This window comes from Oryctolagus cuniculus, chromosome 9 (genome assembly GCF_051225735.1).
Source record: "Oryctolagus cuniculus isolate XC-2025 breed Fujian yellow rabbit chromosome 9, ASM5122573v1, whole genome shotgun sequence".
Classification (NCBI taxonomy): domain Eukaryota; kingdom Metazoa; phylum Chordata; class Mammalia; order Lagomorpha; family Leporidae; genus Oryctolagus; species Oryctolagus cuniculus.
The window spans coordinates 109,256,387-109,281,700 of NC_142875.1; the positions used below are offsets into that span (position 1 = coordinate 109,256,387).

At 40.7% G+C, this 25,314-nt stretch overlaps 1 protein-coding gene, 1 long non-coding RNA gene and 1 pseudogene across 2 annotated transcripts in view; all 3 read left to right on the forward strand.

Moving 5' to 3' along the window:
• LOC138843658 (uncharacterized) overlaps positions 1–25,314 on the forward strand; it is a 72,957-nt gene that overhangs the window by 33,791 nt on the left and 13,852 nt on the right. The window lies entirely within an intron of this gene.
• Positions 8,416–8,802, forward strand: LOC138843630 (ubiquitin-conjugating enzyme E2 A pseudogene; annotated as a pseudogene).
• Positions 21,307–22,267, forward strand: LOC149124725 (uncharacterized). The gene is made up of 2 exons (XR_016213777.1): positions 21,307–21,412; positions 22,168–22,267. It is a non-coding gene; the product is annotated as an uncharacterized LOC149124725 (long non-coding RNA).

Here is a 25,314-nt window from a genome sequence, read left to right on the forward strand (position 1 = left end):
AGGGAGGTTATGAGGGGAAAAGCCACAACAATATAAAGTTGCACTTTGCAAATTTACATTTAGGAAATAAAAATAAATAAATAAAATTTAGGCTGATGGTATTTTAACAATACCTTTTAAATATCCAAGAACTGCACAATTTTGTGGACACATGTAAATAACATGTAACTATAGAACTCAAGAAAGCATAGGGGTGGGTGTTGATACATTGGTCAAGACTTCACCTGAGATGTCTGCATCCCATACTAGAGTGCCTGGGTTGAGTTCTGGCTCTGCTTCATATTTCAGCTCCTGTTACTGTGCACTCTAGGAGGCAGCAGGTGATGGCTGAAATACTTGGTTCCCTGCTACCCATGTTGGAGACAAAGACTGAGTACCTGACATCAGGGCCTAGCCCTCATTCTCACAGGCATCTGGAAAATGAACCAGCAGATGGGAGATCTCTCGATGTATATACCTGTCTCTGCATGTCTCTTTCTGCCTTTCAAATAAATTAAAACAAATAATTTTTTTTTAATTTTTTTTCTTTGTTTTTAACTTTTATTTAATGAATATAAATTTCCAAAGTACAGAATATGGATTACAATGGCTTCCCCCCCATAAAGTCCCTCCCACCCGCAACCCTCCCCTTATCCACTCCCTCTCCCCTTCCATTCACATCAAGATTCATTTTCGATTCTCTTTCAGAAGATCAGTTTAGCATACATTAAGTAAAGATTTCAACAGTTTCCTCCCACACAGAAACATAAAGTGAAAAATACTGTTTGAGTACTAGTTATAGCATTAAATCTCAATGTACAGCACACTAAGGACAAAGATCCTACATGAGGAGTAAGTGCACAGTGACTCCTGTTGTTGACTTAACAAATTGACACTCTTGTTTATGGCATCAGTCATCACCCTAGGCTCTTATGAGCTGCCAAGGCTATGGAAGCCCCCTGAGTTCACCAACTCTGATCATTTTTAGACAAGGCCATGGTCAAAGTGGAAGTTCTCTCCTCCCTTCAGAGAAAGGTACCTCCTTCTTTGATGACCCATTCTTTCCACTGGGATCTCACTCGTGGAGATCTTTCATTTAGGTTTATTTTTTCCCCCAGAGTGTCTTGGCTTTCCATGCCTGAAACACTCTCATGGGCATTTCAGCCGGATACATATGCCTTAAGGGCTGATTATGAGGCCAGAGTGCTGTTATGACATCTGCCATTCTATGGGTCTGCTGTGTATCTCACTTCCCATGTTGGATCATTCTCTCCCTTTTTGATTCTATCAGCTAGTATTTGCAGACACTATTCTTGCTTGTGTGATCCCTTTGGTTCTTAGCCCTATCATTACGATCAATTGTGAACAGAAATTGATCACGTGGACTAGTGAGATGGCATTGGTACATGCCACCTTGATGGGATTGAATTGGAATCCCCTGGTATGTTTCTAACTCTACCGTTTGAGGTAAGTCAGCCTGAGCATGTCCCGAATTGCACATCTCTTCCCTCTCTTATTCCCACTCTTATATTTAACAGTGATCACTTTTCAGTTAAGTTTCAGCACTTAAGAAGAATTGTGTATTGATTATAGTATTCAACCAAAAGTATTAAGTAGAACAAACAAAAAAAATACTAAGAGGGATAACATATTAAGCTGCTCATCAACAGTCAGGGTGAGGGCTGATCAAGTCACCGTTTCTCATAGTGTTCATTTCACTTTAACAGGTTTCCTTTTTGGTGCTCAGTTAGTTGTCACCTATCAAGGAGAACAAGTGGTATTTGTCCCTTTGGGATTGGCTTATTTCACTCAACATAATGTTTTCCAAATTCCTAACAGGGATCACTTTTCAGTTAAAATTTAAACACCTAAGAATAATTGTGTGTTAATTACAGAGTTCAACCAATGGTACTAGAACAAAAAAAATACTAAAATGGATAAAGTATTACATTGTACATCAACCGTCAGGACAAGAGCTGATCAAGTCACTGTTTCTCATAGTGTCCATTTCACTTCAACAGGTTTCCCCTTTGGTGCTCAGATAGTTGTCACCAATCAGGGAGAACATATGATATTTGTCCCTTTGGAACTGGCTTAATTCACTCAGCATGATGTTTTCCAAATTCCTCCATCTTGTTGCAAATGACTGGGTTTCGTTGAAAAACCCACAGCCAACATCTATTGATTGGGGAAAAGTTGGATGCATTTCCACTGAGATCTGGTACCAGACAGGGATGCCCACTCTCACCACTGCTATTCAATATAGTTCTGGAAGTTCTAGCCAGAGCTATTAGGCAAGAAAAAGAAATTAAAGGGATACAAATTGGGGAGGAAGAACTCAAACTATCCCTCTTTGCAGACGATATGATTCTTTATTTAGGGGACCCAAAGAACTCTACTAAGAGACTATTGGAACTCATAGAAGATTTTGGCAAAGTAGCAGGGTATAAAATCAATGCACAAAAATCAATAGCCTTTGTATACACAGACAATGCCGTGGCTGAGGAAGAACTTCTAAGATCAATCCCATTCACAATAGCTACAAAAACAATCAAATACCTTGGAATAAACTTAACCAAGGACGTTAAAGATCTCTACGATGAAAATTACAAAACCTTAAAGAAAGAAATAGAAGAGGATACCAAGAAATGGAAAAATCTTCCATCCTCATGGATTGGAAGAATCAATATCATAAAAATGTCCATTCTCCCAAAAGCAATTTATAGATTCAATGCAATACCAATCAAAATACCGAAGAACTACTTCTCAGATCTAGAAAAAATATGGTGCTGAAATTTATATGGAGACACAGGAGACCTCGAATAGCTAAAGCAATCTTGTACAACAAAAACAAAGCTGGACGCATCACAATACCAGATTTCAGGACATACTACAGGGCAGTTGTAATCAAAACAGCATGGTAATGGTACAGAAACAGATGGATAGAGAAATGGAACAGAATTGAAACACCAGAAATCAATCCAAACATCTACAGCAAACTCATATTTGATCAAGGGTCCAAAACCAATCCCTAGAGTAAGGACAGTCTATTCAATAAATGGTGCTGGGAAAATTGGATTTCCACGTGCAGAATCATGAAGCAAGACCCCTACCTTACACCTTACACAAAAATCCACTCAACATGGATTAAAGACTTAAATCTACGACCTGACACCATCAAATTATTAGAGAGCATTGGAAAAACCCTGCAAGATATAGGTACCGGCAAAGACTTCTTGGAAAACACCCCAGAAGCACAGGCAGTCAAAGCCAAAATTAACATTTGGGATTGCATCAAATTGAGAAGTTTCTGTACTGCAAAAGAAACAGTCAGGAGAGTGAAGAGACAACCAACAGAATGGGAAAATATATTTGCAAACTATGCAACTGATAAAGGGTTGATAACCAGAATCTACAAAGAAATCAAGAAACTCCACAAGATCAAAACAAACAACCCACTTAAGAGATGGGCCAAGGACCTCAATAGACATTTTTCAAAAGAGGAAATCCAAATGGCCAACAGGCACATGAAAAAATGTTCAAGATCATTAGCAATCAGGGAAATGCAAATCAAAACCACAATGAGGTTCCACCACACCCCAGTTAGAATGGCTCACATTCAGAAATCTACCAACAATAGATGCTGGAGAGGATGTGGGGAAAAAGGGACACTAACCCACTCTTGGTGGGAATGCAAACTGGTTAAGCCACTATGGAAGTCAGTCTGGAGATTCCTCAGAAACCTGAACATAACCCTACCGTTCAACCCGGCCATCCCACTCCTTGGAATTTACCCAAAGGAATTTAAATTGGCAAACAAAAAAGCAGTCTGCACATTAATGTTTATTGTAGCTCAATTCACAATAGCTAAGACCTGGAACCAACCCAAATGCCCATCAACAGTAGACTGGATAAAGAAATTATGGAACATGTACTCCATAGAATACTATACAGCAGTCAAAAACAACAAATTTTAAAAATTTGAAAAGAGAATTACACAGCAGGCCTTCTCTGGAAAAAAAAAAAAGTCTTACATAAAGGACCCCTGTGGGTGAGACCTCAGTGGAAAGAAATGGCCACCAAAGAAGGATGCACTTTCCTCTGAAGGGAGAAGAGAACTTTGTTATGGCCTTGTCGATCCAATAGATCCAAAAGGCTTCCATAGCTGTAGTAAGCTCTTGTCAAAAACCTTGGGTGATCATTAATGTCATACTGAAGAGTGTTATTTGTTGGGGCCGGCGCTGTGGCACAGCTGGTTAACGCCCTGGCCTGAATCGCCAGCATTCCATATGGGCACCGGTTCTAGTCCCGGTTGCTCCTCCTCCAGTCCAGCTCTCTACTATGGCCTGCGGTAGCAGTGGAGGATGGCCCAAGTGCTTGGGCCTCTGCACCCACTTGGGAGACCTGGAGGAAGCTCTCGGCTCCTGGTTTCAGAATGCCGCAATTCCGCCATTGTGGCCATTTGAGGAGTGAACCAACCGAGGGAAGACCTTTATCTCTGTCTTTCTCTCTCACCGTCTGTAACTCTACCTGTCAAATAAATAAATAAAATCTTTAAAAAAAATAGTGTACTACTTAGGAATAGTTAACCTTTTCAATTAACTCTCAGTCTTTTAAAATAAGTGAAAAAAGTCCTATTTGTATCTCCCTATCAATTTACCATCTTTCTTTTCAATAAAAGGGAAGGATACATTAGGCTTAACACTGTGGCAAGCAACAAAATCTAGCTAGAATTTACTAGCATTGCTTTGATTTCATGGTTACTTTCTAGTGATGGCCAACGTCATCAGTTTTCTATGTGTGGTAATGGCAGTCACAATTTTTTAAAAAAATGCATTTAAGCTTTAAAAAAAGAAAATTCTTCTATAATTTTCTTGAATCTATTTAGATTTTGTTATATATTTTTCCTCTTTCTCATTGTGAAACGACCAATCCTTCTGTTTGAACGAAAAATAATTTTTTCTTAATGAAACATACACGTCATGACTTTACTTAACAAAAACATACCTTAAGAACTGGTTCCATGGCTACTTCTACTTTTCAGAACTAGATATTAATTAGAATAATTAATTCTTAGGAAATTTAACTGTTAGAAGCATGGGATGTTTTGTACAATCTCTTTAATTTGACACAGGACATGTTGTTGCTATAGAAAAGTCTTGCATTCTTCTGTAATTAAGAAGCCAAAAGTGCAGATGTCCTAAACAGCACTCTGGCCTCAGAATCAGCTCTTAAGTCATTCAGATCTGGCTAAAAAGCCCATGAGAGTATTTCAGGCATAGAAAGCCAAGATACTTGGAAAAAAAAATGGCCTAATGAAAGATCTCTGTGAGTGAGATCCCAGCAGAAAGAACGGGCCATCAAAGAAGGAGGTACCTTTCTCTGAAGGGAGGAGAGAACTTGCACTTTGACTATGGCCCTGTCTAAGTAAGATCGGAGTTGGCAAACTCAAGAGGCTTCCATAGCCTTGGCAACTCATGACAAGAGCCTCGGATGATTACTGATGCCATAAACAAGAGTGTCAATTGTTAAATCAACAACATGAGTCACTGTGCACTTACTCACCATGTAGGATCTCTGCCCTGTACATTGTGATTTAATGCTATAACTAGTACTCAAGCAGAACTTTATACTTTGTGTTTCTGTGTGGGTGCAAAGTGTTGAAATCTTCACTTAGTATACACTAAATTGATCTTCTGTATATAAAGATAATTAAAAATGAATCTTGGAGTGGATGGGATGGGAGATGGGATGGTTGCAGGTGGGAGGGAGGTTATGGGGGGAAAAAGCCACTATAATCCAAAAGTTGTACTTTGGAAATTTATATTTATAAAACAAAAGTTAAAAAAAGAAGTCAAAAGTGGACAAATGTGAGTTTGGTAGCCATTTTGTATTAATTTATATGTTGCTATTATTATATATTATATTACCTAGATATTGGTTAAATATGGGTTACTTAACAAATTAGCAAAACTCAAAAGGTACAGATCTAAGAGAGACTGCAAATATTTTAGCAGATGATATATACAAGATAATGATGATTGGAAAGTTCATTTTAAACTTTCTTCCTTCTTCAACATTATTCAACTATTTATACTTCATTTTGCTTGAATTACTCATGAACACTTAATGATATTAGAGTGAACAGCCCTCTGAAGTTATTTCCTTGTTAAATATTTCTCCAGCAAGTACATGTTAGGCAGTCATCATCATAGTGAGACTTTTGAAAATGCTAAAGACAGGGGAGACAAAAAGAGTTTGAATTTAAAAAATAGGGGAAATTAGGTGTGATTCATTAATTGTGCAAAATATAATACTATGAGATGGTCATAATAGGGGATATGAGGTGAGGAGTACATGGGAACTCTATTACTATCTCACATATTTTGCTTTGTAAATTTAAAACTATTCTGAAGTAAAGTTATTCAAAATAAAACCCTTGTTATGTTTGAGAATCAAATTCTGTTTGAAGAGATCTCCCTCACTACCACCTCTGTGAGAACAAGAACATAATATTTTATAATTCAGGAAAGACATCTTTCATGTGGAATTTCTGTCTCTTTTTTTCCATTCGCACATTTATTCTTATGTGGAACTCATCACTCTAAATGTTAGAATTCATTAGGGCTGTGAAATGCCAGGAAGAATAAAAATAGTCTGCTAATATCATACTTAAAATCAAAAACTCAGTAGTTAAATCTTCTTTTCATTATCCCTCTTAGTAGTTTTTTTTATCTGTTCTACTTAATATGACTGGTTTAGATCTGTAATTGATGCACAGTTATTCTTAAGTGTTGAAAATTAACTGAAATGTGATCCCTGTTGAACATGGTGGTGGGAATGGGAGAGGGAAGAGATGTATAATTTGGGACATGCTCAGGCTGACTTGCCCCAAGTGGTGGAGTTGGAAGCATACCAGGGGATTCCAATTCAATCCCATCGAGGTGGCATGTACCAATGCCATCTCACTGTTCCAGGTGATCAGTTTCAGTTCACAGTTGGTCATGGTGAAGGGACTGGGAGTCAAAGGGAACACATAGACAAGTCTAGTACCTGCTAACGCTAACCGATGGAGTAAATAAAGGGGAGAGTGATCCAACATGGGAAGTGAGATACTCAGCAGACTCATAGAATGGCAGATGTCCTAAATAGCACTCTGGCCTCAGAATCAGCCCTAAAGGCATTCGGATCTGGCTGAAAAGCTCATGAGAGTATTTCAGGCATGGAAAGCCAAGACACTCTGGCAAAAGATCTCTGCGAGTGAGATCCCAGTGGAAAGAACAGGGCATCAAAGAAGGAGGTACCTTTCTCTGAAGGGAGGAGAGAACCTCCACTTTGACTATGACCTTGTCTAAACAAGATAAGAGTCAGAGAACTCAGAGGGCTTCCATAGCCTTGGAAACTCATGACTGGAGCATAGGGAGATTACTGATGCCATAGACAGGAGTGTCAATTGGTAAAGTCAACAACAGGAGTCACTGTGCACTTACTCCTCATGTAGGATCTCTATCCTTAATGTGCTGTACATTGAGATTTAATGCTATAACGAGTACTCAAACAATATATTTCACTTTGTGTTTCTATGGGGGTGCAAACTGTTGAAATCCTTACTTAATGCATACTAAACTGATCCTCTGTAAAAAAAAAAAAAAGAAAAGAAAAAAAAAAAAAAAGAAATTATCAATTCCCAACTTGACTCTCACTGGGATTAAACATGACAATAGGTCTGCTCTGATTTCATCATCATTTAAAAAAATCATCTATTATTTTTCACTTTATGTTTCTGTGTGGGAGCAAACTGTTGAAATCCATACTTAATGTATACTAAGCTGATCTTCTGTATATTAAGATAATCGAAAATGAATCATGATGTGAATGGAAGGGGAGAGGGAGTGGGAAAGGGGAGGGTTGTGGGTGGGAGGGACGGTATGGGGGGGAAGCCATTGTAATCCATAAGTCGTACTTTGGAAAATTATATGCATTAAATAAAAGTTTAAAAGAAAAAAGAAAAAAAAAAGAAATAAATGCATTTCTGGCCACAAAAAAAAAAAAAAAAAAAAAACCAAAAACATTGAGTGACTTAAATTTACCCAAAATTTACCCAAGTCATATGAACCTGAAAAGGCTTTGGATCAATTTTAAACATCCCAGAGAGACTATTTAATTTACATAAGTAATCTTCAATCCCACCAAATATGACTCTTATAAATTAATTTTATCAATACCACCCATAGTTGAATGATATCTCACCTAAATAGCATACATTTGAATATCTATAGAAAGAAGTAAATCTTAGAGTTTTCATTTAGTAGGTTAGAAATCTGTGTATATCAGGGAAGGGGGCCCACAGCCGGCAGCCAGCGCCAGTGGCTGATGCTGGGGGCTCCTGTCTGTCTCTCTGAAGGTTGCAGGAGGATCCTCCAGCTGCAGTCATCAGGGCTCCGTCTGAGAACAACATAATGGTTTGGAATGAGGTCATTTTGGGGCCTGAGGGGACCCCATTTGAGGATGGAACATTCAAACTTACAATAGAATTCACTGAAGAATATCCAAACAAGCCACCCACAGTTAGATTTGTCTCTAAGATGTTTGTTTCATCCAAATGTCTATGCAGATGGTAGTATATGTCTGGACATACTTCAGAACCACTGGAGTCCGACCTACGATGTATCTTCCATTTTAACATCCATACAGTCTCTACTGGATGAACCAAATCCCAATAGTCCAGCAAACAGCCAGGCTGCTCAGCTGTACCAGGAGAACAAGCGGGAATATGAAAAGCGTGTTTCTGCCATAATACAACAGAGCTGGTGGGATTGTTGACCCCAGAGGGAGCAAAAGAAAGTAACCACAAGAAAAAAAAAAATATATTGATGTATTTGTCACATTATTATTCCTCTTTGTCATTAATTTACTTTATTAAAGCAAAAAGCTGCTGTGCTGTTTCCATCTTCCCTTGCTGAACTGTTCCTAGCCCTTCTCCCCTCTCCTTGAACACCAGGCAACACCCTCTGTGACATCAAATGTACTGTACTTGGGTTACTTGCAACAATTACTAATGCTTAATTCCTTTTCTGTTGTATCTCATTTCCAGTCTTTGGCAATTATTTGTTACTGTACTTTGCAGTCAGGTTTTTAGATGAATTGTTAACAAGTGGTTTCTTAGGCATAGCTTTATGATGAAGATACTACTCTAAACAAAGTGATGGCTGAGGTGTTTCATCCTGGCTGGTCCTTCACTTGTATTGGGTTTAAAAGTGTTTAGACTGTGGCCTAGAGAGCAAGGAAATAAGCCATCCAAACATTAGTTTTGAAAGGGGAATGGAGGCCAAAACTTCCGATACAATCTTATGAATTATAAGATGATATTTCCTGGTAGGAAGAATGTTGAAGGATGCAGCCAAAGTAGTACAGCCATTGTAGTACCTGACACATCCTCTCCTTGCAAGACAGTGGTTAGCTACATCCATGCTAAGTTTCAGAACACCGGTTTTCTAGGGTTTTGCTTTTAAAGAGGTGTGGGAGCAGAGGAATGGGAACTCATCAATTTTGGAGCTAGGGAAAAGTTGGAGATCCTTTAGTCTTTCTAAAGGAGTGCAGTTGCCCTAGATAAACTTACAATCCTCCATCATTTTGTTGTTTAGTTTGACTTAATTCAAAGAAGGGAGCATATCTGTGGCAAAGTATTTTCCACTCAAATTCTGAGTTACTGCTGCATGCTTTACTTTCTTCCTCCTTTTCAACGTGATGACAACCTTAAATCCAATGTCAGCAATCTTTGTTTCAATATTTACACTTTTAGATATAGTACCTTTAAGTAGCAGTGTGCGACAAGGCTTGTAAATCTTTTGTCTGATGTTCCATTGTTATCTTTTATGCATTTATTGCTTTTCTAAACTAATTCTGCACAAATAACCCATGTAAAATGTACATTGTTCAAAACTTGTACATAAAAATAACCTTAAGAAATCTGTGTATATCAATTAAAAATACATTCCATTTTTCTGAAATGTTCATACTTCCCCTTTTATTTACTAATACAATCTACAGGTGCCAATTTTTGTTAGGTGGCATCTTCCTCACCAGGGCCACAAAATTCTAACTTCCTTTTGCTAAATTTATCCCTTTGTTTAGAAAAGGAAAGTTTCCAGGACTGACTGGCTTTGCAACATTGCAGGTTAAGTCACCATCTGCAATGCCAGCATCCCATATGGCAACAGCTCATGTACCAGGTGCTCCACTTCCGACCCAGCTCCCTGCTAATGTGCCTGGAGAAAGCAGCAAGAAGATGGCCCAGGTACTTCAGCTCATGCAACCAATTTAGGAAACCCAGAGAAAGCTCCTGGTTCCTCATTTCAGACTGGCCTAGCCCTGGCCATTGCAGCCATTTGGGAAGTATACCAGCAGATGGAAGAGATGGAAGTCAGTCTCAGTCTCTCTCTCTCTCTCTCTCTCTCTCCCCCCCCTCCCCCCTCTCTTTGTAACTCTGCCTTTAAAAATAAATAAATAGGGGCCAGTGTTGGGGGACAGTGTTGTGCAACAACACAGCATATGTGGGTGCTGCTTAGAGACCTAATTGCACCACTTCCCTTCCAGCTCCATTTTCCATCCAGCTCCCAATGTGCTAATGTTTCCTGGGAAAGCAGCAGAAGATAGTCCACAGCTTCAGCCTGGCCCAGTCCTCCTCCCCCCACCCTCCTCTCCCTTTCACATTAATAAAAAATAAATCTTTAATATAAATAAATAAATCTTAAAATGCAAGGAAAGAAGGAACAAAGAAAGGGAGGGAGGGAAGGAAGGATGAAGGGGGGCGGAGAGAAGTAAGAGTTTCTGCAATCAAAGAATTCCAGACTCCTTGGATTTTTATGAACTCATTGTTAACCTTTCTTCCTGGAACTTTTCTGACAAGTCCCTTTACTGGACTTAGTTCATTTTCTGTTATAACACTTGATTCAAAAAACAGCCTGACTTCTGGACCTAGGAAGAACTGAAAGTGCTCACACAAACTTGGGGACCCCAGCACAAGTTGGGGGAATCATGTCTGACACAGACTTATCAGGGATGATCCCCAAAGAAGAGCATGAAGTAGTGAGCAGAGAGAGCTTTGCATGGGAACTGCCCACACCCATTTGCTGGGTGTTCCTGGTGTTCATAAGATTCTCCTACAGATCCTGTTCTTTCTGAGGTTTTTGCTGTTGTTGTTGTTGTTCAAGAATAAACTAAGAGAGATTAAAATTTTAAAGAAATTATGTGGGCATCCAATGATTCATGATTGGCATACCACTAGGCCACAAGCAGTCTATCCAATATGCTAAGGAATAAAACCAAGTCTTGTCAAAGCTTATAAGTCAAGAATACTGACCCTATCATTCCATTTAAACAGCTCACTTGACCCTGGGGTCACCAAAGACTTCAGTCACTGGACATTGCCCAGTCTTCTCTTACCTTGCTTCTCAGCAGTGATGAAAGTGTTTCCAATCTGCCCCAAGTGCGATATTCTATTCCTCTTGTTCCACGATACTGTACATTATTTGTTTTCATTGTAATTATATTCTCGCTACACTCATTATTTCCTTCATTTGTTAAATTATTAAAAGTTTGATTGATTTATTTATTAGAAAGGCAGCCATGGTTGGGTCAGGAGTCAGTAACTTCATCTGGATTTGCCAAGTAGGTAGCAAGGCTGAAAAACCTTGAGCCATCACCCACCCCCTCCTAGGCCAAGCACTAGCAGGAAGCTGGACCAGAAGTAGAGCTGGAACTTGAACCCCAGCACTCCAATATGGCATGTAGGGATCCTAAGTGGCACCCTAACCACTGTACCACAATACCCATCCCATCTGTTAAATAAGAAATTTATTAAGTGCCTTGTCTATGCCAGGAATCTTACTGCAAATTAAAAATTCAGGGGTGGCCGGCACCACGGCTCACTAGGCTAATCCTCCGCCTAGCGGCGCCGGCACACCAGGTTCTAGTCCCAGTTGGGGCGCTGGATTCTGTCCCGGTTGCCCCTCTTCCAGGCCAGCTCTCTGCTGTAGCAAGGGAGTGCAGTGGAGGATGGCCCAGGTGCTTGGGCCCTGCACCCCATGGGAGACCAGGTGAAGCACCTGGCTCCTGGCTCCGGCCATCGGATCAGCGCGGTGCGCCGACCACGGCGGCCATTGGAGGGTGAACCAACGGCAAAAGGAAGACCTTTCTCTCTGTCTCTCTCTCTCTCACTGTCCACTCTGCCTGTCAAAAAATAAAAAAAAAAATATAATAAAAAATAAAAAAAAATTCAGGGGTGAATACAAAACCACAGTCCCACCTTCAGGGAGCCAATGGCTCCACCATTGTGAATGGAGTTCTTGAGTTTATAAAAGGCTTTGGTAAGATGCCTGGCCCTTCCATCTCTTCCTCAATGTGAGTGAGTTCAGCATTTCCCCTGCTCAGCCCTACAATTCCCTAAATGATGATGCCAGAGAAGTTGAGAAACATTCTCTCACCAGACTCTGAGTCAGCCAGTAGCTTGACCTCTGATTCTTTAGGCCCTAGAAAAGTGAGAAAAAAATTTCTTACACTAAAAAAATTACTGGAGTGGCCAGCATTTTGGTATAGCAGGTTAAGCGCCATTTACAAATGTGAGAATTCCATACTGCAATGCCAGTTCAAGTCCCACCACAGCTTCTCTGCTTCCAATCTAGCTCCCTACTAATGAGTCTATAAAGGCAACACATGATGGCCCAAATACCTGGGCCACTGACATGCGCAGACCTTGATGGAATTCCATGTTCTTGACTTCAGTCTGACTCAAGCCTAACTGCTGAAGATGTTTGAGGGAGTGAATCAGCAGATATATTTCTCTCTCTCTCTCTCTCTCTCTCTCTATCTATCTCTCTCTCTGTCTCTATCTCTATCTCTGTCACTGTTACTCTGCATTTCAAATAACTAAATTTTTCAAAAATTACTAGAGCTAAAGTGTGTGATTTTTTCAGCCTTAACTGATAAAAAAAAATGATACCATGAAACATGATGTCCTTGAAATAAAAAGCTAGAAGTGTAGAAGCAGCTTGGAACTTGGACAAGGATGGAGGTTGGAAGAGTTTGGAAGTGAAGGCTAGAAAAAGTCAAACTGTCATTCAAGAGCACAAGCAGGGATTCTCATGAGGACTCAGAAAAAGAACAAATCTGCAGTTGTAGCTTCAGTGGACTTGAAGATCACTTCAGGGCCTGGAGAAGTGTGTCCGTAAGCAGAGGAACAGGAAAGCCCATTCTGATGCAGTCTCAGGGGGAAAGAATGAGGGACATGTTATTGGAAGCTTGAGTAAAGGCCTTCTTTGTTACAAAGCTGCTTCTTAGCTAAATTTGGTTGAATTGTGCTCCTGTGCTAAGTTTTCACGGAGAGTAGAAGTTAAGAGTGATTGACTAGGCTGACTAGTGGTTGAAACATCTCAGCAAAGCAGTGGAAAAGCAGCATGGCTTATCTTGACTTCTTATAGTAAAATGGAAGGAGAGACAAATCACAGAATTTATAATGAAAAGAGAAGCAGAAATTAAAGATGTGGGAAATTCTCAACCCTGTCAGGTATAAGGAATGAAAAAGCTGTTTAGGAGAAAGTATCTACCATAGGGCCATGGAATGTTTGATTAGGAGATCAGTCTCTATAGAAGGAAGCCAGATGCTATCCATCACAATGGCAGGATAACCACTAATGTAGACAGCCTATGGACAAGTCAAGGCCAATCTTGGCTTGTGGAATTCCTGGGATGAGAAAGCCATGCACTCCCGTGTTGAAGGAGGATGTGGATCAAGAACATTCTGTTAAAATTATCTGTGTTACAGGAGGCCCAATAAGCTGCTTGCATATGTTGTTATCTTTTGTGCTTCTTTGAGCTGAGCTGGTTATGTATAAATATCGCTGAGGCACAGGAATAAATGAGTCTTGATCAGCCCTTTGTCTCAGCTCCATTCTCTGCACCCTTGTCCCTCTTTTCATTCCCACTCCCTCCTTCAGGTTCTGTTCGATTGGTGCAGCAGGCCCGCACACACTAACACAGTTTGGAGATATTCAAAGCTGCTTCTCACACCCCAGAACCAGAGAGTTACTTTTCCCTGTTCTCTCCCTCAAAACAGTTTCCCTGCTACACTGGATAACTTTCCTGCCTCTATCACATCCCTTAGCAGTTCTCTTCACAACAGCCAGAATGATCTTTAAAAAGTAAAAATTAAATAACACATCTTCTCACATAACATCCCATAGGGTGTCCCCACTGCATTTGTGGAAGATGCAAATTGCATGCCACAGCTCCCTCAAGAGCCACTTGTGTCCTCCTTTCTTGAAGAGTGCTCAGGTCTATGCTGTCCAGCTGGGAAGCTGTTCAAGTGCTCTAGGAGAGACAGTCATACTCTGAATCTCATCCTTGCAGTAGAGATTATGCTAGTGGTCATATCCGGGATACACTTCAAGTTGAAGTCAATTGGATTTGCCAAGGAGCAGTGGTTTCGGGGAGGGAGCAGTGAAAAGTGACTTCAATCTCTGAACAAGTGGGTGGAAGAATTGTCATTAACTGAGAAAAGATGAAAAGTTTTGATGGGTTAAACCACAACTTCCTCAAACTCTTACGTTCAACCCTAGACATGCAGCAACTCAAAATATGACTTCCTTAGGAAACAGGGCCTGTAACGAGGAGACTGATTTAAAATGAGGCTCTTAAGGAGAACATGAAGCAAACTACATGGTTCATTATAGGTAAAGGTCATTTGAACACACAGACACTGGGGATAAACGTGTGCAGCAGAATCCTCACAGGAGGACACAGCAAGAAGGCAACCATCTGGAAAGCGAGGAGAAAGACTTCATCAGAAACTGCACCTCCTGATGACTTCATCTTAAAACTTCTGCTAGCCTCCAGAGGTTCTGAAATAAATTCCTATTGTTCAAGTTGCCCAGTCTAACGTGATTTATTATGACAATCAGATCAAGAATACAAAGGAATCCAGCCATTCCACTCCAGGGAATTTGTCCAAAGGAAAAGAAATCAGTGTATGAAAGAGTAATCTGTACCCCCATGTTTACTGCAACTCAATTCACAACAGCTAAGATATGGAATCAATCCAGATGTCCATCAACTGATGACTGGATAAAGAAATTATGGTATATATACCACATATATGAAATACTACACAATGGTAAAAAAAATAAATGAAATCCTGTCGTTTGCAACAAATGAATGCAAGTTATACTTCCATTATACTTAGTGAAATAAGGTAGTACAAAAAAGACAAATACCATATGTACTCACTGATCTGCGGTAACTAATAGAGTGCCTAAAAAGTAATCTATAAGAGTGAAATTGACACTCTGAGATGTGATGATTGTTTATACCCTTTGTCTCTACTATTAAGGAGCAGTTTTGTTTTCTTCATACTATTTGTTGAACTCTTTACTTAGTGTAGGGTTAATCTTACGAGTATAAAGTTAACTAATCTTGGTTAAAAAAATAAGAATGGGGATAGGAGAGGGAGGAGGATGAAGGATAGAGTGAGGGCAGAAAGGAGGGTTGGGTGGGAAGAATCACTAGGTTACTAAATTTATATATACGAAATGCATGTAGCTTGTATACCTTGAATTTTTTTTTAAACATAGTTAATCAGAAAAAAAAAGAACACAAGGGAAAACAGAATTTAGGATAGGGAATTCAAGGAATTTATCTAGGACATGTCATGTTAAAAACACACAATCATAAGGAAGTAGATATTTTGAGGACTTAAGTCACCGAAAGATGCTTAGGCCACCGGCTACAGTACTGCTCATTGCCTTAACCCCACCCATCCTACATGATATTCTAACCTTTTGGTTCTTCCGTACTCTCTGTTTTGGTTGTGTCTGGTGAAGTTCTTAGCTAGTATTCATTCTTTAATGACACATTAATCTCTGTGTTTTACTTCTAGCATTGGAGCAGGTTAGGAAAAGGAGCTGAGCTGAGTGATATTTGGAAGAAGCACCTGTTCTGTTCCAGGGACCAACAAGCTAAGGTCAAGGTTGCCATCTACCATCCATGACTGCTACTTGTGCAGCCAACCCATCAAGTGTGAGCAGGTCTGCCTGGCTCTCCCCTCTGCTCCCCCACTCTGAACTTCCTTTCCTCTTGAAAGTTGACCATCAGCCACCTCATCAAATAAACTCATATCCAGTCTCCCTGCTTAATGTGTTTGCAGACACCAGTGACAGTCATCACAATACAGAGAGGAAACTGCCAGGCTAATGAAATTTCCCTCTGCCTTTTGTAAAGCCAAGAAGTCCAGATTAAACTGTTCCATTTCCTACAGAGTTAGAGAAGAATTTCCAACTGCTAATTGATCTGCTTTAACAAAAACCAGCAGGAAGAGAAAGCCAGGCATCAGAAATGTGATGATAGGTGGCAGGCCTATTAATGGCTATTCTGTACAGTGATCTGCCCTCAAGGAAACCCAACAGGCCCATCCACAACAGTGGCCTTCAGTATGGCAAGCCTGGGCTTCAGCAGAAATCAGCTTGTGAAGAGCCCTGGCAGCTCTGCCAGCCAAGAGTTGGATCACTGGAAATGGACCTGCCCTGGGGTCGAAGGACACCCAGGTCAGAGCCACAGATCTTATTGGCTCTAAGCTGAAAAGCCCTTCACTCAGTCCAGCTTCCAAGGTGACCACCACTGCAGAGAGGAGACGGCTAAGTAGGGTCTGCAACACTGCAGGCAGGACTGTAAATTTCCTGTTAGAGATGCCACCTGCCTTCACCTGGCCAGCTCTCCTCCCAGGACAGCTGGGTAATGGAAGTCAACAGAGTGCCTTCTCCAAGGAGGTTTCACACCTCCCTTGAAATGTACCCCATGTGAAGAGACAGTTAGGTCTGGGCCTCTTAACTTACAAGGCCTAAAGCCCACCAGGTTATTATCAAGCCCCTTCTATCAGGTTCTATTTGCCTCTCAATCAGAAAACTTAGTGGACTCTATTCCCAACCTGTGTGTATTCATGGTCCTCTCCTCCACCTAATTTGTATGATTATTCAGAATTTCTCTACAGGCAAACCCGACTACCTGCAAAAGTTGAGTGGCCTTTCTCCCGGTCTTGGATGGGATCAGATTTAAACCACGTCCATCAAACCATCCTCACAAGAGTCCAGAGACCCCCCTCATTTCCTCTCCTCTATGAAATCCTCTCATTACCTGGTTAATGCCACTCTTAGGATCATTGGTTGCTATTCTCACCCTGACTTGTATACTACAGTGTCTGTTTAAGTGTTTACAGCAGGTGATAATGGCATGAACCACAGCCTTCAGCAACCAGGCAGTCAATCAGATGCTTCTCCATCCATACATGCCTGTCCCTGCGGAGCCCCAAGATACCACCAACGGGCCCCTGTAGACGACGTCCCCAGTCAGCAGGAAGTAGCCAGAGAGACTCATCGTCGCCCCCTTTCCTATCATCAAAAGGTCAGGATGATAGCTTTTGGATCCGCATGGAAGGAAAGCCTACACTTCAGGGAATGGGGAGGCCTACTTCCAGGGAAGAAAGTCCTTGTCAAGGTCCTTGCGGGTGCCTAAAGGTCAACCAATGAGGATCAGACCCGCCTCAACCTTTAACTCCCATGCCCTGAATCTATAAAAGGAGCTCTCCCAATCTCTGACGTGCGACTTCCCCAGCCCCCGCTATGTTGCTCTGTTGGGACCAGGGAACCTCGCACGGGAGTGGAACCCCAATAAAAGCCTGTGAATTAATTGATTCGTCAGCCTGGGAAGATCAGTAGCACGCCAGACACGTTATACTAATATATTGCTCCTTCAAATACAACCATAATTATGTCAGGAGACACACCATGAACATTGTTACCTTACAAGGGCAAAGTCGTCTGCCTCAAACTCCATTTTATTAGAAAGCCTTCCTATACTATTATCTGCTCCCCTTCTGAATGAGCCGTAAAGACATACATGTACATAGCACCGAACCCATACATCCTCACTGGGTCAAGGGGACATTCATACTGGTTAAAGGTGGTCCAATCAACCACTTTCATCAAGGGATTTCCAGACACATGGCCCTCCCTGCCATACCTCCCACCTGCCTGTCACTGCTCTACACAGACCCAGAACAATAAGAAAAGACCTACACTGGGTCCAAAATGATAAATGGCAGCAGCTGATGATGACACAGTACAAGCACAAAAAGCATGAGAAAGCAACCATGACATACCACAGAACAATCAGTAGCTCAAAGGCCAGGCAGTACCCAAAAAGACTTTTAGGAAATACAAAAGCTTGCTGTCAATTTTTAAAAATGAAAATGAAAGAGAATGATGACACAATAGACTTCTATTTACAATATCAAATGAGAGAAATATCTAAAATGCATGGGGGAAAAGTCAAGAATATAGAAAAATAAACATAGGAAGCATGAATTCTTAAAATAAAACATCAAAAAGTAAGTTTCACAGGGAAAATTGGGAGGAAGAGTCTCAGCAAAAGGTAGAGAAATTGCTCTACATGGAAAAAAATGTGAGAAACAAGCTCAGAAATTGAATGGAGGGGGCTGGCATTCTGGCATAGCAGATAAGTTCTGCAATGCTGGCATCCCACATGGGTGCTTGTTCATGTCCTGGCTGCTCCACTTCCAACCTGATTCCCTACTAATGTGCCTGGGAAAAGCAGCAGATGATGGTCCAACTATGTGGCTCCCTGCTACCCACGTAGGAGACTTCTGGCTCTTAGACTGAGCCTGGCTCAGCCATGGGTGTTGCTGCCATCTGGAGAGTGAACCAGAGGATGCACGACTTCTATCTACTGATCACTCCCTCTCTGTACCTCTGACTTAAAAATAAATAAATAAATATTTTTTTAAAAAAAGAAGGAGAAACTGACTGCAAAATACAAAATAACGTAAATGAGGTTTTGGAGGATATGTCAGAAAACATTAACAATGTATATAATTGTGATCACTAAATTATTAGTGGAAGTGTTTTAAAATATTTCCTACAAAAATAAGGCCAAAGCTGAATCTCTGAAATATGCTATATAGGGAAGAGATTGGAAAAAATCTTATAGAAAAAAATAGCAAGGTTGATTCTAGGAAATGTGTATAAATCTTGGACTACTGTAGATATCTCAGGCAGAGAAGACATTTATTATAAGACAATGCTGGCCAGCGCCGTGGCTCACTAGGCTAATCCTCCGCCTTGTGACACTGGCACACCAGGTTCTAGTCCCGGTTGGGGTGCCGGATCTGTCTTGGTTGCCCCTCTTCCAGGCCAGCTCTCTGCTGTGGCCAGGGAGTACAGTGGAGGATGGCCCAAGTATTTGGGCCCTGCACCCCATGGGAGACCAGGATAAGTACCTGGCTCCTGCCATCGGATCAGCGTGGTACGCCGGCCGCAGCGCGCCGGCTGCAGTGGCCATTGGAGGGTAAACCAACCACAAAAAGGAAGACCTTTCTCTCTGTCTCTCTCTCTCACTGTCCAGTCTGCCTGTCAAAAAAAATTTTTAAAAATTAAAAAAAAAAGGACAATGCTTTAGGTTACCTGTGTACCTCAACACCAGAATTTCCCTGATTAGAGGCAGAGGCAGAGAATTTGGGACATTGTTGTGGGTCTGAGTAGGCTGAGGGTTGACAGTATGGGTGAGAGATCATAGGGAAGAAGTGGGCTTTTGTATGTTGAGGTCCTGGTTGATCCTCATCCAAGAAACAGCCCTGTCACTACCCTCTCCCTCTCCAAAAGCCTTACAGAAAGGGGCTGCAGAGGAATATTAAGGAATGTCCAGGAGGCCCTGCTCCACATAGAACACTTGCCAGCCTTGGTGGATCCTGACTTAACCTTTCTTTTGTCCTATGCTTCTCCTCCTAGAAGTTGACTATAAAGACTATTCCATCCTCACATCAGGTAAAAACTCAAGAATACCCCATTGAACTTTCTCTTCCCTTTTTTTCACCAGTAATAGATCTGTGATAACTTTTGATCATAACATTTTATACGACATAATGAATGTTCAAAGGGATAAAAATACAGCCAAACTTCCTCAAATTGACTCAGGGGACCGTAAACAATTGGGTCATATAATAGAATACAAGTGATTTCAGAATTCAGGGGCAACAGCTGTTTGCCTGTTCACCCAGACCAGAAATGACTGCTGACATGTGACAGACTAATGGGAACTGTCCAAATTCTCATTCTTCCATTTTTCTCAAAGTCCCTCAAATAGCTACCTTTTCTCCAATATTCCCCTCTATAGTTAAGTGGATTTCAAAAAAACCACAAAGAAACAAGTGTATCAGTCCCATTACCCTGTGACTGGGCAGACAAGGTATCCCATAGCTGATGAAAGCTTAACACATTATTAAGTAAATTGAGTGGTCCATCATGCTGCCTGCCTCTGTACTCTGTCAGTATTCCTCTACATGTGTCTGGGACAAAAAAAAAAAAAAAACTAACATTACTTTCAACACAGGGCTCAAGAGCTCAAATATGGACAAACTTTGCAACTTTTTAGAGTAGCTCACAATAAAAAATAAAAACCTAAGAGACATTTGTACCATCCTGTACTTGGAGATACTTAGTACAATTCTAAGATATCCAAGAGCTCCTCTTAGGTCAAATTAAAACAAAACACTTTTCACAAGAACAAAGAATGAAGCTCTCTACAATATCAGTATATTTTTAATAGGAGTAGTACTTAAGAAAGAAACGTGGACAGTAGGAGACAGGTTGACAGAGTAACATGTGATCAGGTTAGGAGCTAACAATAGACACTCTCAGTCACTAAACTCATGAAGAGTATGGAAACCTAGGCCAGACCTCTGCAACAAGTCAAACTGATGATGATAGCCAAGAAACTCGTCATCAGAACAAACCACCGGGCCCAGGAGGCCAACATAACCAGACCCGCCCACCTTTCCCTGGAAACCAAGGTGGACCACCACAGGGAGGCCAGCAGAATTCTACTCGCCCACCTCACCCTGGAAACCAAGGTGGCCCACCACAGGGAGGCCAGCAGAATTCTACTCGCCCACCTCGCCCTGGAAACCAGCAGCGACCACCTCAACACGGAGGCCAACAGAACAACACTAGCCAAGGAAACCAACAGGGAGGCCCACAGGGAGGACCCCAGCAGGGAGGACAAAAACAGGGAGGACCCCAACAGGGAGGCCCACAGGGAGGACCCCAGCAGGGAGGCCCACAGGGAGGACCCCAGCAGGGAGGACAACAACAGCAAGGACCCCAAAAGGGAGGCCCACGGGGAGGACCTCAACAGGGAGGCCCACAGGGTGGACCCCAACAGAGAGGGTCACAGGGAGGACCAAAAAGGGAGGCCCACGGGGAGGACCCCAGCAGGGAGGCCCGCAGCAGGGTCCACAACCACGTTTTCAAGGAAACAGACCACAAGGCCCTCCCCAAGGACAACCACCACAATAATCCACAGTCAATCACAGGTAAGAGTCCAGTTTTTCTCTATCAAGCCCTACTGCCTAAGCTTCTCTAACTATGGTGTGCCATGAATGAACCTGAAAGATGTTGAAATTATATAGTCCTCAACCCCACTTTAATGATTTCTACTCAGTTATTTTGAGATACAGTGGCAAGATGCCATCATTTTAGTTAAGTTCTCCAACATAATTATAGGATTGCTCAGAAGCAAGGAGAAGCAAATCCATAAATTAAAGATATCCATGCATGACATGAATGAAAACTTTTCCCATGAAATTGAGACTTTAAAGAGAACTAAAAATGAAAAAATGAGCAATAACTAATTCAATAGATCAAGTAAAGAAATGCAGTGGAAAGCGTTAACCACAGACTTGGTGAGGCTCAAGAAAGAATATCTGAGCTACAAGACAAATCTTTGGAAATTTTTCAGTCAGACCAACAAAAATAAGAAAGTAGAAAAATTAAAAACAGTGTTGGAGATTTATGGGATACTATCAAATGACCCAACATACAGGTCTTAGGAATTCCTGAAAGAATGGAAAGAGAGAATGGATTAGAAGGCCTATTTAGTGAAATAATTACAGAAAACTTCCCAATTTGGAGAAAGAAAGGGACATCCAAGTACAGAAAGTACACAGAACTACTAACAGACATGACCAGAAAAGATGTTCTTATTTCAGAGAAACCAGTAATGGAGCTTGATCTTCTTGCCCACTCAAGTCCTTTCAATAAACTTTCTTCTTTTTTTTCTTTCTTTCAGAAAGTGAATAAGAACATAATGTCCCTCAAGTATCCAAGACACTAGAACAACAATGTCATAACCCTATTTTCCATATGCCAATAAAATAATCAGCATGCACTTTCTGATTGTCCTCATCTCTGATTTTCGCTGTATGTGAAACTGTCATTTATGGGATGTGAACACAACAGAAGAGCATTTAGTACCCCTTCTCATCAATGTCTCCAGCAAAATTTCCTCCTCCTGAATGGAATCAAACCAACTCCCAAGTGAAAGAGTTCCACTGTTACTCCTCTTCCCTGGAATCCACTGCACAAATGAAAATTGTTTCATCATTTTCAGGTTCCAGTAATTGGAGGGGAACAGTATAATGGAAGTGAGGAAGATGCACAGGATGAGGCTATCTTTAACATTCCCAAAATAACAGCTCATGGGATCCAGGCAACGAATGTGTTTCTAGGCCTCATCAGCCTAGAACCCACCCTGCCCCATTTCTTCTTTTTGATTGCTCCCTCTATCCTAACCTTTCTTATGGACCCACTATTTTTTTTAACAAAAACTGGATGGATTTTATTAAGGAGACAACATATTGCATTTTAGGGGACATGGATTTCGGCATCCTTCATGTTTCTTTTTAACTCTCATTCTTACTGACTCTGGACACATCATAAGCTACTTAAAGCTCTCAGAGTTTCAGTTACCTTCAGATAAAAGAAGACTTACAGGAAAAGTTATCTTCCAAGTAGGCATGTGGCAAAGCAGGTTAAGCCACAACTTGCAATGCAGGCACCCCATATAGGGTGCACTTGCACGCTAGCCTGCTACACCTCTGAGCCAGCTGAGAAGAAAGCAGAAGATGGCACAAGTACTTGAGTCCCTGCCACTCATGTAGGACACCAGGATGGAATTCCTGGTTCCTCTGTTTGGCCTGACCCTCTGGGATAATGGAGAAGTAAACCAGTGGATAGAAAATCTCTCTTTTCTCTCACTCTTTTTCCCTCCCTCTCTCTCTCTCTCTAACATTACTTTTCAAATAAGTAATAAATCTTTTAAAAAATAACACTACATTAATGGGTGAAATTGAAAGAAAACAATAAAATATAAATTGCCTTCCTATAATTTTATCAAAATATTTATTTTCTTGAAAGGCAGAATTATAGCATCAAAGAGAGAAAGAGACAAATAGTCCATCCAATTAGGTTAACACCCCCCAAATGGACACAACAGCTATAGTTGGACAAAGCTAAACCTAGGAGCTTGGAACACAGTCAGGGTCTCACACGTGGGTGGCAAGAGTTCATATATTTGTGCCATCCTATACTGCTTTCACAAACCCATTACAGGGACTTGGACACAAAGTGGAGCAGCTGGGATACAAAGCTGCACCAGCTAACCCACTGCAAGACAATGCTGCCCCTCACCACTTCCTATTATTTAGGGAAGAAGGATAGACAACAAATCAAAAGGAACTCAAGGATCCCCGATTAAAAATTTCTATGGCTTTGTCAAAATCTCTAAATACAATAATCTCTGACGATGTTCACCCCAGAAGGTTAAAAAGCACTATTTTTTCTATGTTTTTGATCTTTTACCTCTACCATTCTAATCAGTTTTTAAAGTCTCATAACTGTTCCTCTTAAAGTAACCATCTACTAAATTTGTTGGGTATCCTGTAGCAACTGAAAGAAACTTTGTTCATGACAACTGGCTTTCTTAAAGTAAAATCTTCATCTAGTTCAAGGAGATCAGGAATGTGTTAACAGAGTTTTCTACAAACTATCTCCTGTTCAAGCGGGCAGTAAAAGACTGGAGGGGGAAGAAGTCTTTGCTATCACTTCTGTGCTGTTTGAATTTCCTTTGTGGCACTAAAGAGGGAGATTCTAAAAGAACGACTTTGTTTTATTATCACTTAACCTGGATTTGACATATCACCATTTCTACCTTACTCTGTTGGTCACATAGACTAATCCTGATGTAAGGTGGGACACATACAAGACTGTGAATTATAAGATGCAGAAATCTTTAACAGTGGTTGTCTCACAGGACAACAGTTGTGATAAAAATATGAGGGATATACAACATTACTAAGCTGAGAAATCAAAAAGACAAAAATGGAAAAAAAAATAAGGATGCATGTGGTTGAAGAAGAAATTAGTGAGCTGGAACACCCATTTACCAAGAAGGTGAGAGAAAAGAACAGTCAGAAATATCTTAAAAATATTAAGAGACATATGGACAGGAGAAGGTCATCACCATCTAATTAGCAGGCATTCCTGTGGGAAACAAATAGGAACCCAGAGAGAAGGGAAGAGCTGAAGAATTGATACACAGGAATTTCAAATGAGGAACAAAAAAAGATAATAACATTAAAATTACAAAATAAAAACAAGACTTCAATGTGAAAGCATATGCAGATTTCAACTCAAATCAGCTAAAGAACAATCACACCAAGACAAATTATGGAGAAATTTTTAAAATACCAAGGGAAAACATCCAGGGAAGAAAAAAACATGTCTGCCAAGAAGCAGAATCTGTTTGACTTCAACTTCTCAATATCAGCATTACTTTCATTGATAACAAAGCAATATCTTAAAAAGCATCTGAGAAACTGGAATTTAGTATTAACAGAAGAAATACCATTTTTAAAATAGTCTTTATTAATATAAAGAATACAGAGTTCACATATTTCATAGGTACAATTCTAAGATAACCAATCTTCCCTCACTCCTTCTTTTCCTCCCTCAATCCCCATCCTCCCTTCCTTTCTTTTTTTCCTTTGACTTTTGCAAAAACATAATTACAGTCCACTCTATAATCACAGGTTTAATGCACCACTAACCAGAATATTCAACAAGGGAAAAAACAAGAAAGACCACAGCTTGACAGGAGTATCAGGGAGAGATCTATATTATCACTAGGTGAGTTCACAACTTTATGAAATTTATAGAATACTTCTTTTAAGGTAAGGAATACCAGCGAAACTGTTTTCAACAAGAAGTAAATGGAAGTAACATGTTTTTCAAAGATCAATCTTAGTAAAACACTGCCCTTGATGGTGTTTTAATGTTTTATCACAATATCAAGAAATCACTGCTGTTTTACACCAAAAAAAGCACACCACAAAAAATATGGGAGGGACTCCCAACTTATTTACACTTGATGGTTTAT